Source organism: Vicugna pacos, chromosome X, assembly GCF_048564905.1.
Source record: "Vicugna pacos chromosome X, VicPac4, whole genome shotgun sequence".
NCBI lineage: Eukaryota > Metazoa > Chordata > Mammalia > Artiodactyla > Camelidae > Vicugna > Vicugna pacos.
Window position 1 is genome coordinate 57,214,468 of NC_133023.1, and position 13,945 is coordinate 57,228,412.

Here is a 13,945-nt window from a genome sequence, read left to right on the forward strand (position 1 = left end):
CTATCAATTGGTGCAGAAAAAGTATTTGACAAAATCCAGCACTCACTTATGATTAAAAACTCTCAGCAAGTTAAGAATGGAGGGGAATTACTTCAATTTGATAAAGAGCATTTGGGCCAACATCATCCCTTATGGGGAAGTATTCGATGTTTTCCTGCTAATGTCAGGAACAAGGCAAATATGCCCATTCTCACCACTGTCATTTAACATAGTACTGGAAAACCTAGCAACTGCAACAAGACAAGGAAAAGAAATAAAATGTATATAGATTGGAAAGGAAGAAATAAAACTGTATTTGCAGATGACAGGATTGTTTATGTAAAAAATCCCAAGGAATCTACAAAAACTTTATGGAATTAATAAGTGGTTCAGCAACATCACAGTAAACAAGATCAACAGACAAAAATAAATCACATTTCTATGTAGTATCAATGAATATGTAGACACTGAAGTTGAAAACACACCAACATTTACAATCATTACAAAGAAAATGAAATGCATAAGTATACACTTAGCAAAACATGTACTGGATCTGTATGCTGAAATTTTCAAAATACTGATGAAAGAAATTAAGGAAAACTAAATAAATCAAAAGACATACTATGTTCATGGATTGGAAGGCTCAACATAATAAAGATGTCTATTTTTCCTAAACTGATAGTTTTAACTAAATTCCTATCAAAAGCCTAACAATTATTTTTGTATAAATGGTCAATATTATTCTAGAATTTACATGGAAAGATAAAGGAATTATAATATCTTCTTTGAAAAAGAATATAAATTGAGAAGAATCAGTCTATCTGATTTCAAGATCCATTATATAGTAATCATGACTATATGATATTGGTAGAGGGCTAGATATATAGAACAATGGAACAGAATAGAAAACCTTGACACAACCCCACACAAGTATGATCAACTGATTTTGACCCAGGTACAAAAGCAATTTAAACAAATTTTTTTAACAAATGGGGCTGGAGCAATTGAATATCCATATGCCAAAACAAAAACAAAAAGAAAAAAAAAAGAAAAAGAACATCGACCTACTAAACATCATGCCTTATACAAACATAAACTCAAATTGATCATAAACTTAAAAGTGAAATGCAAAACCATAACACTTTTAGAAGAAAACAGGAGAATATATTCATAACCTAGGGCTTGGAGAGGCGTTTCTTGGACACACTACCAAAAACATAATCCATAGGAAAAAAATCTATAAATCAGATTTTATCAAAAGTAAAAACTTTCCCCTGCAGAACACTCTGTTAAGAGGATGAAAGGACAAGCTACACATTGGGGAAAAAATATTTACAAACCACAAACCTAACGAAGGACTCATATCTAGAATATATAAATAAAACTCAATAAAAAATAAACAATTCAATTAGAAAACAGGCAAAAGATATGAAGAGATATTTCACCAAAGAGGGTGTATGTATGGCACATAGTCACAGGAAAAGATGTTTAACATCCTTGCATTAGGGAAATGCAAACTAAGATCATGATGAAATATCTTTATATATTTATGAAAACAACTAAAATAATGAACGATGACAACACCAAATGATGGCAAGGATGTGGAGAAACTGAATCTCTCATACATTGCTGTGGGAATGTAAAATGTTACAGCCACTCTAGAAAACAGGTTGGCAGTTCCTTAAAAAGCTAATTATACATTTACCATGAAACTCAACAACTGTACTCCTGGGCACTTATCCCTAAGAAGTGAAAACTTATGTCCACACAAAGCCTCCACACAATTATTCATAGTATTATTTGTATTAGCCAAAATCTGGACATAATCAAAATGTTCTATAATAGATGGGTAGTTAAACTGTGGTACATCCACATAATGAAATACTACCCAGCAATAAAAAGGAACAAGCTACCTGATACATGGAACAACTTGGATGAACCTCAAGGGTATTATACTGAATGACAAAAAGCCAGTCCTCAAAGTTCCCATACTATATGATTCCATTTATATAACATTCTTGGGATGATTAAATTATACAGAGGGAGAAGAGATTAGTAATTGCCAGGGGTTAAAGGTGGTGGCAGTGGGAGAGCAGATGTGAGTGTGAATATAAATTGGTAGCATGAGGGAGATCTTTGGGGTGATGGAATAGTTCCATATCTTGATAGTTGTGTTGGTTTTATGACTCTACATATGTGATAAATGGCATAGAACTATTCATGCATATTATACCAATATCAATTTCCTGGTTTTGATTCCTGGTTTTGTGTTATAGTTACCTAAGATGTAGTTAATGAGGGAAACTGGGTAAAGGGCATAGAGTACCTCTCTCTATTATCTTTCCAATTTCCTGTGAATTTATATTTATTTCAAAATAAGAAATTTGGGGTTGAGCCAAGATGGCTGAGTAGAGAGACTCACAGCTCACCCTCTCCCACAAATACACCTAGAATTACATCTACAAACCCACTGAATCTCACAGAACACCTACTGAACTATAGCAGATTGTCTCTCACTTCGAATATAGGAGGATTCTCACAAAATCTGGTAAGAAAAAAAAAAAAGAAAAATCAGTGCAGGACCAGTACTGCAGGGAGGGAGGGACATTGGAAGAAAGGCATCCTCATGCAGGGATGCCCCTTCTCCAGCCAGAAGGTCAGTGGAGACAGAAGCAGAGCTTCTGAGGCTCAGAGGAGAAAGTGGCAACTGCTTGGCAGACAGAACAAAGGGAAACTGACATAGTGGGTCCCTGTGATCCCTGGCCTTAGATGTTAGCCAAAAGGGACATACTGGGACTGGCTTTTGGAAATGGGTGAGGAGCCTAGGCAGAGGGCTGGGACCCACTGCACAGAGGCAACCTCAGGGGACTCGAGGGTGGTGTGTGAGCTCTGGTTGGGGGTGTGTATAGAACAGAACAGCCTGGGACCCCCATAAAAAAGCACCACTGTTGAGGTGTGTGTGGGGGATAGGTGAAACACAGCCATGCCATAGCCACTTTCTCCACTTGACTCCATTGTTGGTGTGTTCTTGCAAGAAGAGAGGTGGGGCCTGGTCATAGCCATCACTGCTGTGTGGAGGTGGGGCTGAAAGCTGAATCCATACCCTGAGGCCCTGCAACTTCATAGGTGGGACTGACATTTGTGTACTGTGCCAGGCAGAGGGGGCAGATATGCTCTCTCTGGATAAATTGTGGACCTGTGCCTTTGGAACGAATAGGCAGTGAGTGGAGTTCTGGGACTATGGGTATTTACAATAGGCCAGGGTACCGTACAGTACATGGAGGCAGGGCTGGGATCTGTACTGACCCTGTGGCGCACAACAAATTCAGGTGTGTGACTGCACACTTGCTATGGTGGGTCCTGGTGCCTGACATTGTCAGATCTGCAGTGGTGGTCCCTGGGGTCCAGAACCTGGGGGACACTAGAGTGGGTAGCTGACATTCTGGTAGCTAAGTTTGGGATAAAGGCAGTGTCAACAAAGAGTACTTTGAAAGACTGCATAACAAATGATAACACCACAGAGGGCACATCCCAGTGGATATCTCTTTCCTACTCTTCTTTCAAGCTGAAGCACTCCAACCCTGCCTACTACACACAACAGCTCAGGAATGGGTCTAGAAGCCTCTATCCCAGCAACAGGGGAGCAGACTATGCCACTGTCAAGGCTGTGACAACCACAGAAAAAAAAGGAGGCCCTGTTCAACAACAACAATCAGGGCAGGCTCAGATCACCAATACACCAACCACACCCCAAATTAAAGGGATAACAGCCAACGCTCATAGAAGAAAGATGTAGCAACCACTGTACCAAGAACAGCCATCACAACAAAACTATTAGATGAACACAGTCTACACAGGAATGCTCCCACTTTAAATAACAATAAACAAACAAAAAATAAAACAGCTCTGAAGACCACGGGAGATAACTGATACTCCTAAATACATAGAAGAAACATAAGTAAATGAAGAAGCAGAAGAACCATTTCAAATTAAAACAAGATAAATCCCCTGAAATAATGATCAATAAAATAGACCTCAAAAGTCTACTAGATCATGATTTCAAAAAGAGAATGATCAATGCAATAAAGGAACTAAAAGAGACTATGAATAGAGACAGAGAATACTTTAAAAAGGAAATTGAAACTATAAAGAAGAGCCAATTAAAAACAGAAAACTCAATGGCTGAGATAAGAGCCGAACTAAAGGCAGTCAAAAGCAGACTAGATAATGCAGAGGAACAAATAAGTAATTAGAAGACAGGATAACAGAAGTCACCCAATCAGAAGAGCAGACAGAAAAGTAAGTAAAAACCAATGAAAACAATATAAGGGTCCTATGGGATGATATAAAACATGCCAACCTATGCATAATAGGGGTCCCAGAAGGAAAAGAAAGAGAAAAGGGGATTGAAAGGGTATTTGAAGAAATCACGACTGAAAACTTCCCAAACCTAAAGAAGAAACAGATATCTAAGTACAGGAGGCACAGAAGATCCCAAACAAGAAGAACCCAAACAGACTTACACCAAGACATATTATAATTAAGATGGCCAAAGTTAAAGATAAAGAAATGATTCTAAAGGCAGCAAGGGAAAAACAAAGAGTTAGTTACAAAGGAACCCCCATAAGAATTTCATCTGATTTCTCTACACAAACACTGCTAGCCAGAAGGGAGTGGCAAGATGTATTCAGTCCTGAATGAGAAAAAGCTGCAACCTAGGATACTCTATTCAGCAGGATTACCCTTTAGACTAGAAAGAGAGAAAAAGAAATTCACAGACAAGCAAAAACTAAAAGAATTGAGAATACCCAACCTATGATAAAAGAAATATGGAAAGATTAACTCTAAACAGAAAAGAAACAGGAAACTACAGAAATGAGAAAACCATAATTGGAAATGCAATAACTACAGTGAATTGAAAGAGAATAAACATGAAGATGTAAATAAATAAACAAACAAACAAACAAATAAATAAATAACATGAAAATCATAAAAGGTGGGAGAAAAGAACATGGAAATATAGATTTTTTTTCCTCTCTCTGTTCTTTTTTTCTTTATTCTTTTTAGGATGTGTTTGAGCCTACATGACTATCAGTCTAAACCAAACAGATACAGTAAGGAATTAGCATGCTTGAAAAAGAGGGTAACCACAAATCAAAAGTATACAATAGAGTCATAAAAAACAAAAAGAAACCAAGGTAATACAAAAGAAAATTATCAAACCACAAAAAGAAGGAAAAGAAAGGAACAAAGAAGAAATGCCAAATCAATTGGAAAACAAAATTCAAAGCAGCTATAAACACACATCTATCAAAAATTACTATCCTTGTCAAGGGACTGAACGCTCCAATCAAAAGACATAGAGTGGCAGGTTGGATAATGAAACAAAAGCCTACAATATGCTGCCTACAAGAGACCCACTTTAGAGTGAAGGACACACATAGATTGAAAGTGAGAGGATGGAAAAAGATACTTCATGTAAATGGAAATGACAAGAAACCAGGAGTAGCAACACTCATATCAGACAAAGTACACTTTAAAACAAAGGCCACAAAGAGAGATAAGGACACTTATATAATGATCAAAGGAGCAATGCAAGATGAAGATACTACACTTGTTAACATGTATGCAACCAATATAGGAGCACCTAAATATATAAAACAAATACTAACAGACATAAAGGGGAGAAATTGGTGGGAATACAATAAAAGTAGGAGACTTTAACACCCCACTAACATCATTGGACAGGTCTTCCAGACAGAAAATCAATATGGCAAAGGAGATACTAAATGACACAATAGAACAGTTGGACTGGGTTGATAGTTTTGGGATGTTACATCCCCCAAAAAACAGAATATACATTCTTTTCAAGTGCTCATGGACCATTCTCTAGGATAGACCACATACTCAGACACAAAAAAAGCTTCAGCAAATTTAAGAGGATAGAAATTATTTCAAGCATCTTCTATGACCACAACATAGTGAAACTAGAAATCAACCATAGAAAAACAAATGAGAAAAAAAATGACAGCATGGAAACTAAACAACATGCTACTAAAAAACCAATGGGTCAAAGATGAAATCAGAGAAGGAATTGAAAAATACCTTGAGACAAACAACAATGAAAACACAACCATACAAAATCTATGGGATGCAGCAAAAGCAGTCCTAAGAAGGAAGTTCATAGCAATTCAGGCCTTCCTCAGAAAAGAACAGTCTCAAATAAACAACCTAACCTACGACCTAAAAGAATTAGAGTAAGAAGAACAAACAAAACCCAAAGTCAGCAGAAGGAAGGAAATAATAAAGATCAGGGAGGAAATAAATAAGATAGATTTAAAAAACAATAGAAAAAAATCAATCAAACCAAGAGCTGATTTTTTGAAAGAGTAAACACAATTGACAAACCTCAGGCCAGGCTCACCAAGAATTAAAGAGAGAGGACACAAATAAACAAAATAAGGAAAGAAAATGGAAAGATTACAACCAACATCACAGAAATACAAAAAATCATAAGAGAATACTATGAACAAGTATATGGCAATAAATTGGACAACTTAGAAGCAATGGACAAGTTTCTAGAAACATACAGTCCACCAAAACTGAATCAAGAACAAATAGATCACTTGAACAGACCAATCACTAGAAGTGAAATAGAATCAGCAATAAAAAACCTCCCTGCTAACAAAAGTCCAGGACCCAACAGCCTCACTGGGGAATTCTATTAAACATACAAAAAAGAGCTCATGCCGATCCTTTGACAAAGGAGGCAAGAACATACAATGGAATAAAGACAATCTCTTCAGCAAATGGTGTTGGGAAAACTGGACAGCTGCATGTAAATCAATGAAGTTGGAATATTCCTTTACATCATACACAAAAATAAACTTAAAGTGGCTTAAAAACTTAAACATAAGACAAGACACAATAAATATCCTAGAAGAAAACATGGGTAAAACATTATCTGACATACATCTCAGCAATGTTGTCCTAGGGCAGTCTACCCAAGCAATAGAAATAAAAGCAATAACTTTCACCATTGTACTTTCCAGCGTTGACTTGCCCACAGTTTCATCATTCTCTCATATCAAAGTTCTAGGTTTTCTTGCAGGTCAGATTTCCCTTAAGAGTCTTCCTCCCTACTGGCTTTTCCTCCTGTAGATGGCTTGACCTTTTTTTAGAAGCCATACACTTAAATATTTATTGCTAAGTTGGGTTTTTTAACCCTCACTCCTAACTCTTTACACTAAGCCTTAAGATCTAGCTCAGTCATGTTCAAGATTTCTTAGAAGCTTCTTGCCTATTTCATGATCTCCTCTGTTGAGGAATGGCCCACTCATTAGCTAGGTCTAGTAGTTCAAATCAACTGCCCTTCACTACATGGTACTAGCTACTGAAATAGGGAAGGATATTCCATGTAAAATTAGTACTTTTAAAATATTCAGGTTGAGATGTCTGGCAAACAACTGGGGGTCTGGGAGGCATGGAAAGAGTGTCTAAAGTTCTAAGAGGTCAGATCTTAGGAGATATAGATTGATGAGTCATCAGAGTATGGAGAATAGTCAAAACCATGGGGAAGTTTCTTCCGTAATAAGATAACAAATTCTTACATAAAGGAACAATACCACAGTGGTATGTAAAGTCAAACAGTGTTAGAGAAGAACAAAGGATCTAACAGTGCTTTTTTCTTTGAGCTATGATCTCTGATGGTTGAAGCCTTGAACTGTCCCAAGCACATTCAGGAAAAGTAGCAGGGCTTTGTGTGATGGATGGGGTAATGCAATAAGTTCCCTCTGGGTGAACTGTCTCTGCATTTTTTTTTTTTTTGCAGCCTGTCTCTGACCTAGGGAGTAGCTTCACTCCTTTTAGATGAACAAAGGAAAATCTTAGTTCAGCTCAGACCTGGGTATGCTGATTACAAATAGAAGGCTGCTAGATACAATGTGTAAAAGGTTGCTAAAGGATACCTGAGGGTTGCTGTTTCTAGTGAAGAGGACCCATAAATTATAGGAGAAGGGGAAACAGGAGAAATTCCAAGCAAGATTTTTGGAGTCACTGGTTTCTGACAAAAGTTTTGCTGGGCCTAAGATCCACACTTCTCACACTTTTCCCCCTTTTCAATCTTTTTCAAATGTATAAAAGATTTCCTCTTTTTAGCGTGTGTGGAATCCTTTTTGAGCCACATGTAAAGTTTTAAAAGAAGCATGCAAGTTTTGCCACTTATCCTATTTTACTAGCAGATTTTGGGGTGTTGTTTTTAGATTGTGCAGGTTTTTTTTTTTTTTGCATCTGGTATATCTAATTATCTCCTTACCCAGACCCTGTTGTAGCCTCTAAATAGTGGCTAGATGCTGAATAAGCAAAAAAAAAAAAAAGTTGCCATAGCAACAAATCGTTAGCCATTGATTTGTTGCTTCACAGGTAATTAGGTGTAATCTTAGTTTACCTGGCAAAGCAGGGACATATTACATGGGCTTTTGGTTTTTCTCCTACTTCTTTCTACTTCGTCTTATTCTAGAACAACTGTGTCTGTCGCCTGCTTGTCTTCTTCACACACATCTAATAGGTTTCCTTGAGCATCAAAAGAACACTGGGCAAATGCATTCCTCTTTTCTAAAGCTGCTTCCCAGATATTTTCAAAATATCTCAAAATTAGATGTACAGACTTCACAGCCATTAGAGGTTGGTTCAGCCACCTTCTCCCATGCTGGGAAATACTGCTTGTTAACCTTGTTAATAGCTCAATAGAACGTCTCTCCCATTAAAGTGCTAGGGAATTTAACTTTATGATCGCTAAGCTTCCCAACAAAGTAGACACCACTATCCCTGTATTGCAGAAAGGAAAATTGAGACTCAAAGAAGGTAAGTGTCATCCAAAACCACACAGCCTGTAAGAGGCATATGAATCTAAGTCTGGCTGGCTCTTACACCTGTGTTATTTTCACTGCATCTTTAGGTCCCCAAATTACCTCTTCCATGGGCTGTTTGCTCAATCAGGTCATTACTGCTCATTAGTGGTAAAGGCCTAAACCCTTATATTGCCTCCTATAGTTCCTAGGGCCATATGTCCTTATCTAGACACAATTCTAATAATTTAGTTGGATCTCCAGGTGAATAGATTCTTTTGAAGGAGCAAAGATAGAGGGAAGTTTCAGGGCAGCGTGGTGAATCCCCCAGGAGTTGTTTCCTAGATGAGTGTCTTGCACAAGACTGGGGTCCATATCAGATACACTCTTTGCAGGGCCCTTTGTCTCATCAATGTAGGGCAAGGTGAGGACCAGCAATTGAACTAGGGCCTTTTCACAAAACTTGTTGCTTAGCCTCAGAAGATACCTCTGCAAATGAGTCAGGCTCCATGTGTACTCACCTGCAGCCCTGAAAATCTCTGAACTTTGCTGGATCCAGAGGGAATGTGGCTATGAAGTCACCATCAGACCCACACCAACAGTTAGTGTTGTCATGGCAGAGAGTTGAGGTAGTAGGACTGCAACACGGACCTACCTACTAGACTGGGAAAGCAATCTGTGGCACCATAACAAGCAGAAAAGGAGCCAGTTTCCATGTAGCTTGGCCTGATTCCTATGCTGTAGCCCAGAACTGCCTTTCCATTGCCCCTATTTCCTTTGGCCCTTTGCTTCTATATCTGAAACCTGGAAGATGAACTAGCAACTTGGACTCCAAGTTTGGGGCCCCTTTCCTCATAGTTAGGTTAGGGCCTCATATCCCATAAATAACTGGAATCTTTCAATCCAGAGTCACCCATTTTTCAGCTACCAATTCTCTCAGGATGCTTTGATGTAGACCTGCCTAGATGTGGGCAGCTGAACTGGGTGACTGTCAACCATAAAATGCGAGGGCATATTAGCTAATCCATAAATGTATGTTCAATTGACCAGATTCATCTGAGTTTGTTGTATTTAGCCTGTATATCAGTAAAATCACTGACAAAGAAGTTAAGAGGCATCCGATGCAAAGGATCTGAACATACAGCTCTTTAAAAAATTTAAATTTCAGCTGGCTCTGTGGTTCATTATATGGGCAATGCTGCCCCCTACAGGTATTAATGAAGAAAAACAGAACAATGCTGGCCCAGTTACCTTGTTCCGTTTTATTTGTGGCATTGGGTTCCATTATCTGAGGATTTCTCTCAGTGATGGCAGAAGAGGGTCGTTCAAATCAGATTAGAGTAAAATAACGTAAAGAGCCACAATGTTAGGAAACAAGGAAAACTAGAAAGAGAAGACAAAAGCTTAGAGAACTGCAGAGCCATCTCCAGTGTACTGTGGACCCAGCTTCTCTGCACTTCCACTAGGAAGGAAAAGGGCAGGGAAGGGAGAGGCTGCTGTGGTATCATGGAACATGGAGCTCCCCGAGAGTCAGATCTGTATTCTAGTCCTGATTCTGCCACTTAGGAGTTAAAGTTGAAACACTTCACTCCCATGATCGAGACCCCAACAGCTTCTCATCTCAGAATAAAATTCCGTCTCCCTTTCCTGGCCTATAAAACCTTCACGAAATGGCCCTCATTTATCTCTTACTGCTTCTCCCCTATCCCCACCTTCAACATTGCTTACTTTTCCTCTCTCCAAATAATGGGCAGAGCTCAGTTTCTGGGGCTGGAATGTTCTGCTTCCTATTTATTCAGGTCTCAGCTTGTGTTGCTGCCTCAGAGAGGTCTTCTCCAACTATCTTATTCCATCTCAGTCACAGTCACATCACACCATTTTATTTTCTTTCGCATCATTTAGCCACATTATTAATTTGTATTTACAAATGTATCTGCCTCCCCCTACTAGAATGTAATCTCCATGAAGGTAAGGGCCTTTGTCTTGTTCACTGTTGTATCCTTTACACCTGGAATGGTGCTTGGGACATAGATTCCAATAAATTTTTTTTTTGATTTTTAGTGCTACTAGTGGGACCTGGAGCATATCACTTACCTTCTGGTTCTATTTCAGTTATGAAATGCAAATATCCAATTGCCCCCCTCCCCAGTTTGTATGAGTATCAAATAAGAGGACAAGTGTGAAAAAGGCCTAGCCCAGTGGCTGATAAACAGGCAGGTATTCAACACATCTATTCATCAATCCATAACCATCTCTCCACCTCCCTTTCCTTTTCAGGGCCGTGCTGACAGTTCACATACCTTTCAGTAGAAAGTGTGTATACAGTACTGGGGATTATAAGGTTGGTGCTGTAATTCATATAATGCTTACAAATGGGTCCCACAGTACCTCTCTGGAACAGTTGTAGGTAGATATTTCAGTCATCCACAAAGATGTCAGGGTTAGGAATCTAGCTGATTCTAGGCTGATTTATAAACTGGCATTTTAAACAGAAAATAAGGCCTAAGCCAGGCCTAGTTAATATATGCTGGACAGTTCAAAATCAAATGTACTAATAGTGTGAATTAAAGGGAACATCAGCAGGTGGGATAGAGAAAAAGAACAAGAATGGATTCTCCAGCTCTTTTCTCCCCAGGTGATTTTGACCTCAGACTTAAAAAAAATAACAGAGAAAGGGGCCCAGTCAGTGCCTATCTGCACAAGGGCTGTTAGACAATATCACTAAAATGAAGCTTGGAATATATTTCTATTTAGCACATTAGGCTGGAATGATTTTCCTATTTAAAAATGTAGATGTTACTGGTCCCCAAATGTGGAGAAAAGAGATTAAACCAGATGCTGGAGAAGGTAGTATTATTATTAGGAATGTTCCTTTTCATTGGAGCAGTAGGACAGAATTTGGGCTTAGTTGCTGAGTTGGCCTCTCCTTAAGGAGAATTCTCCTGTACCTTCATGTTAACAGAGCCTCGTTGTTCCATTCTTTTCCTTCTTCCAGGAAGGCACAGGGCCAAGACAAAGCAGAATGACTCCTCCTGAATTTTCACCTTTAATCGAGAGTGGCTACATCCAAGATTCTGATAAAAGCTGGGTGATGTGCTTCTCTGGCCTCTTCCAAGTAAGCAGTCAGATTCACATGCTGTAGATCGGCTTGTTACCCATGCTAGAAACCAACATCCGTCCTCTACCGCTAAATGGGTTTTCAGGTGCTTAAATAAAAAGGCCACAGAAAATGTTACATTGTATTCACACAGAAAATACAAGTAAAGCCAAGCCAAATGAATCAGCTTTTTCTAAAACCTTAACTCCAAAAGCTCTTTCTTCACAGGAGTTAATATTTCACTTCATGTTGCCAAACAAAACAAAACAAAACAAACTTTCAGCAATGGCATCAGAGACTTGGTGTTGGGAAATACTTTCACTGAGCCTGAAGTCTGATCTGGTAGCCTCTAGTCTCATATGGTCAACTTTGCCCCTTCCACCCCAAGAAACTCATTTAACATATATATTATCACTTCTGTCTTAACTACAAAGTAGAAAGATTGTAAATCCAGATTAGCAGTTTCTAACAAAGGCCAGGAATATTCCAATGTGGCGATTTCAAATGATAGAGCAACTGCTTGGAAATTATTTGTATTATTTTAACATAACTGAACTAAGAGAATCCACATTAAACTTTGCTTGTTCCTGCAGTAAGTAACTTTAATCGCTATTATGCTGCAGTTGTGATGGTCTTCCCTAGCTTTTAATCATAAGAGCCCTCAACTAGCTAAGGTCTTTTGCTAATTCTTAATGGTTAGATTTCAAGCTTTGGTAGAGAGTGTATTCTTTTAACCTCAGAAGGGGAGGAGAAAGATGGTAGTTTTGTAAGCTAGGAGACACCCTAATTAGTTTTGACACACAATTAAAAGTATGATGTCCATTTAATTTTAGGGTAGTATAGGTGAGCAGATGAGGTGTGCATATCTACAGGTGAACTTCTAAAATACATCGCCATTTGCATCCTACCCACTTTAACCACTCTCTCCCAAATTGTTCTAGAACTGTACTGTCCAGTATGGTAGCCACTAGTTACTATTGAGCATTTGGAATATACTTTGTTCAAAACGAGACATACTATAAGTGTAAAATACCAGATCTTGAAGACTCAGTATGAAAAAAAAAGTAAGTATCTCATTAATAACTTTTATGTTGATTACATGTTAAGATGTTTACTGGGTTAAATAAAAGTATTAAAATTAATTTCAACTATATCTTTTTCCTTTTGTAATATAGCTGCTAGAGAATTTTAAATTACATGTTACTTGCATTATATTCCTACTAGCCAGTGCTATTCTAAAACATTCCGTGCAGATATGGGAAACTGTGAATTTTTTAAAAAGTAGGTACATAATAGTCAGCAACACTGTCCACTGAGAAATTCAGCAATATTTCAGAGGCTTCAGGTCTCCATCTTGCCAAAAACAGGAAGAGAAACCTCAGATCAGCACAATGCCTCATACATAGTGGAAGTACAAGACATTTATCTCCTATTAGCTGAAGAAACAAACTCTAAATTCAGATGAGCCCTTGATCACCCCACTACTCCTCACTGCTCCCCTCAAATACTATTTGCATAGGGATGGATAATTACGGTAATGTGTGTCTTTTATGGTTTCTGTAATACTCTACTATTTAGATGTATCCCCACTGAAATGCCTGTTCCTTGTGAGTAGGGATTATATCCTTCTCCCTGTGCTCAAATGTTGAATGAGGCGTGATAATCTTTTCAAAGCACTCACCTTGGCAGCCATTTACTTATTCTAAATCTGTTACTTGAAATGTCTTGTTTGTGATTGCTTTCAGAGCTCATAGTATTTCCATGAATATGCTTAAGGGTGGCAAATCTCCATCCACTGAGGAAAAGATAATTCTTAGAAACAGCCAAGATTCACCCCAAGGATGGCAAATAACATGAACAAACTGGACAGGGCTGCTTCTCTCAGTTGCTCCTAATATTGTTTCTGAATACAATTTTAAACAAGTTCCAAGTATCTTCTGAGCAATGATGGCATTCTCAGAATACCTACGGCTGCCCAAGGCAACTTTAAAGGGTATTTACTTGGATGCCAATACATTGACTG